The following is a 4,706-nucleotide window of genomic DNA, read 5'->3' as shown; positions in this document are numbered from 1 at the left end:
GAACACATTCAACTTTGAAGCTAAAGGATGGTTGACCTTTGTTTGTAGTAGGCTTGACCTTTCTACCCATGATCATACCGTCCCACTTGCCCGGGCTGTTCTTGTGGCATCCATCATGGCCGGGTTTTCTATCAATGTGGGTAATATCATCTCGAGGGTGATTTCTGCTATAGGACAGGAGACGACCACAAACTACCCCTTCCCCAACACCCTGTCTATGTACTTTAGGGATCTGAAGGTCAAGAGGAAACGTTTTGATGTCACAACCAAGCCGGTGGCCCCCTACTCATGGTATAGCCAGTTGGGTTCGGACAACCCAAAGTCAAAGAAGTACCAACCACCCACCTCTGCCCCAACTGGCCAGTCTGAGGAGCCGGTTGCGGTGGAGCCTTCTACCGGGCCATCCACCATTCCTGCTACCACTACCAGTGAGCCCTTGCCCCCAGGTCCTTCTTCGTTGTGGCCCAAGTACTTCAGCTGGCCCGGCAGTCCCATCATCAAAGACTCATCCGTTCACAGCCCACCAGTTGAGTCAGTCATTAGCCAGTTTGAACAACTGGATGTCAGCTGCGACATCCAAGTTGTCTACTTTGGCTACTTCAGTTGAGGCCCAGTCAGCACCAGTCACTGTTCAGATTCCTCCATCTATTGAGGCTACATTGCAGAAGCTCCTGGCCAACCAGGAAAAGATCTTGGAGACTCAGGCCACCTTGACTAAGGCGGTAGATTCACATGGCAAAGCTCTGAAGGAGCTTGCCAAGGAGCACAAAAAGATGAGAAAGTCAAGGGCATCTAGGGAGTCGGTGAAGAAGCTTAGAGCGCACCTGGACAAGCTATTGGCAGACTAGATGCTATTAGACTTGCTATTTAGGGATCCAGCCCTAGATCCAGCAGCATCTCAGCCACAGCAGGAGGAGGATCCTAGGCATCCAAAGAAGAAGAGGAAGCTTCCTAGTACCGAGGGTGCAGTGATCGAGATAGCACAGGTTTAGGAGAGTCCCTCCAGTGTTGCACCTGATATTCAGCCGGTCCATGACCCGGCCCCTGTCCCAGCAGCAGAGCAGCAGCAAGTCGGGAACCAGTCTGAGGTTCCCGCCCATACAGAGGACCAGGGGACCACTGAGGAGCCCATGCAGACGGATCAGGCTTAGGGAGCCCTTCTATATCCTTTGATCTTATTTTGTGCTTATTTGTGTAGTTGGCATTGGGGACAATGCCAGCTCTTATTCGTGGGGGTGCGCCCTACTTTTTGGATTTGGATTATCTGGATGATTGTACATATTGGATTCTTATTTTACGTTTTGTTGCTTTGATTTTCTAGTAGGTCTGTATATAACTTCACATTTTAGCTACTTTTCTCGTACTTTTTATTTTGGTCTGTATATAAAGTACTTTTGGTACATATTCATCCCTCATTGTATATTCTACTCCCCTATTGTACATATTCATTCGATTTTTCTATTTTCGCATAATTTTTTGTTTTTAGCTTAGTAGATAGGCTCGTAGCCTTTTGTTTTGTTGTTGGCATTTTTAATAAGCCCTTGGTTTTCTTAATGCCACGGTTCATTCCAAGGGTAGAGTACAGTGTGAACCAGGTGGCTCTTCTCGATGATAGATGGAGTGACTACCTTCTTAAGGGTTTGAGTCTGTTTCTTTGATTTTTCTTTTGTCTTTTGATATTTCGTAGTTAAGGGTACCTCAGGCAAAGCTTCACTTGGGCCTAACACATTTTCCTTTGATCCCATGGTCAAAGACATAATGTTGTGTTTAGGGTATGGTGAAAGTCGTGGCCTTGAGACTCTTGTGTTGACCAAACAATCATCATATGGTCTTTTTGGACCATTGTGCGCTTGAATCGTAACTAAGGTCGTTGTGGGCCCTCGACTCGATATCTTTAGCAATCCCCTAGCATGTGTGGTGAGGAATAGAACTTTGAATCCAAGTCCCAACCAATGGTCTAGAACTTGCCCCGAGTGTTTTTTGAGGCGAAATCACAGGTGAAGTTTGACTTGAGAAGTGATTATAGGCTCTCCTTGATCCAATGTTAAGCTGAACAAATCCACAGCCTACCAAAAAGATGATCCTTAGTTGACCCTTTTGAGCCTTAAAACCTTTTCTTTCAAGAACCAATGCTACAAGCCTATACCCGTTCTAAATGATTACCCTCTCTTTGGCACCCAAATCTTCCCTTGAGTAATGGCAATTGTTTAAGTTTTGGGGGGGAGGGGGAGGACAAGAAAGGAAATAAGTGGTAGAAAGTTACAAGAGCAAAAGAAAAAGGGAAGGCAAAGAAAAAAGCAAAAAAAAAAAAAAAAAGAAAGTTCAAAGTGAACAAGAATAAAAAAAGGGATTCAAAGGAAACAAAAGTGAAAAGAAAAGGTTGTGAGAAAAAGTTTAGAAAAAGGAGAAATGTTTTGAATTGGATAAGAAAGAGTGACAATGTGTCCCTCTAACCCCTTGAAAAGAAGTGAAATGCTCAAATGAGTCAAGAAAGTGTGCCAAAGTGAATCAAAGGAAATGCTTAAGGGAAGATTGAACCCGTTTGAACTAAAACATGTCCTATCCTTACTCAAAAGCCTTCACAATGACTCCACAAAAGCCTTATATGATCTTGAGTTGAAGGAAACCTACATTAGTGGATACTTACATAAGGGGCAAGCATATGGTACCTAGAGCCGGACTTGAGACCTTCTTTTTGAGAGATGAGTGAAAATCCATCAACCTTGGTTTGTGTGTCAATACTCTAAAAGGTGAGGTTCGCTTAGGGAGAGTTGAAGATGTGTGAGTTTGGGTTCCACAATGACCAAAGTAATTGAGATAAGCTCTTTGATAAAATGTGTCAACCCTTGATGCTCTTGTGTCACACTTGATCCATAGTTTTCAAAGTTTAAAATGTATTAATGATGCATTCGTATTGAGGGCAATTGTTAGTCCCAATTGATGCTTGTTGAGGTTACTTTAGGATAGCTGGAATCACTTGGATGTTCCTTTATGGGGTGGGTTTTATTTTGTTTGCTTGAGGACAAGCAAAGGTTTAAGTTTGGGGGAGTTGATAAGTTAGGATTTTACGATGATTTATACCCCTACTTGCTATTGCTTTTGTACAAATTGCTACAAAATAGTCCTAAAATGCTTACAAGTTGTGCTTGATTGCAGGTTTGAGCGACAAGGTGACAAATGTCAAAGACGGCTCAGAAGCGGAGTGAAACCTGCTCAAGTGTCAAAGGCCAAGTGAAGTTTAGGAACAGGAAGACCTAGCGCGGACCGCACTGATATGCCACGCGGCCGCGCTAGGAGATTCAGAGAATGGGTAAGTTTTGTTGCAAGCCACGCGGCCGCGCTCCATTTCTGCGCGGTCCGCGCCAGTGAGATTCAGAGACCCACCAGTGAAGGCTAAAGGCCCACGCGGCCGCGCTACACATCAGTGCGGTCCGCGTGGATGAGAATCAGAGAGCTGGAGATTTGGCCAAGTCAAGCCACGCGGCCGTGCTGCTTTATTGCGCGGTCCGCGCCATCTTCCACCGCGGCCGCGCTACATTTCTGCGCGGTCTGCGGTCCCCAACTTCAGAGATGAGATTCAGGAGTCCAAAGAGCTGACGCAACCGCGCTACCTTTTTGAGCGGTTCGCGCTGACCCTGCAGGGGTATTTTTGTCCAAGTTTTTCAGCCACTATAAATAGATCCTTTTTCCATTTTTAGGTCAAGTTTTGTATCAGATATCAAGCTGCGCTCGTGAGAACTGAAGTTTTAGCCTATTTTGGCATTTTAGCATTAATCTCTCAATAGATTCTTGTAGTTTCTCATCAGTAATTAATTATTATGTTTAATTCTTCTTCTAATTCTTTTGTTTCTTCTTTAATTATGTCTAGCTAAACCCATTAGCTAGGGTTCTGGCTCAACCCTAGTGTGGGTAATTGATGGGTGTTTCCATCTAAGGTTAGGATGATATTGGGTGTTTGCTATTTGGGTTAATTTTAGGTTTTAATTAAGAATTGGTGGTTGCAAATACTGATTCTAGCTTTGTGGGTTTAACTCTTCTTGAGAAAGAGAGTCCATGACCCCAAAATTGACCCAACAAGGAATTGGGATGGACCCATGAGAAATGGTAGTCCCAATTAACGGGTTAAATCTCGAGAGAGTAATCACCCTACTAGAACCCTAGTTGCTTGGTCTAATTGGCCTACCCAATTGGTCTCGAGAGAGTCAATTGAGAAAAATCACTCTCTCTACCGAGAGGTGTGAGAGTGAGTACAATTGTACAATTTTTATAGCATAAGCCCCAAATATATCAACTTATCCTTAGTATCATCTACCCGTTGGTTAGCCACCTAGGTAATGCCACGACCCTAGTACCTTTCTCTATATTAAGGTAATGCCACGACCCTAGTACCTTTCTCTATATTAATTACAACTTAGCAATATCTCCATAGCATAATTTAGCTTCAAATATTAGTCTTAAAGTAGAAGATATAAAAATCAAAACCAAAAATGTTAGAAGTTGTCACGACCCAAAATCCACTAAGGGTCGTGATGGCGCCGGACACTGCTGTCAGGCAAGCCAAGCCAAATTATTTGATGAAGTTCTCATTTTTAACAATATTGAAAACTAAGATTTTCCTTCAATTTTTCATAAAATGAAAAGATAACTGCTTCGATTCAAATTAAATAATAAGCAATTAGTACAAAATATTTCAAAACCATCCCAGA

Source organism: Nicotiana attenuata, unplaced genomic scaffold (genome assembly GCF_001879085.1).
Source record: "Nicotiana attenuata strain UT unplaced genomic scaffold, NIATTr2, whole genome shotgun sequence".
In the NCBI taxonomy this organism is placed as follows: domain Eukaryota; kingdom Viridiplantae; phylum Streptophyta; class Magnoliopsida; order Solanales; family Solanaceae; genus Nicotiana; species Nicotiana attenuata.
The sequence above is the reverse complement of the archived record's forward strand: the minus strand, read 5'-3'. Positions refer to the sequence as shown.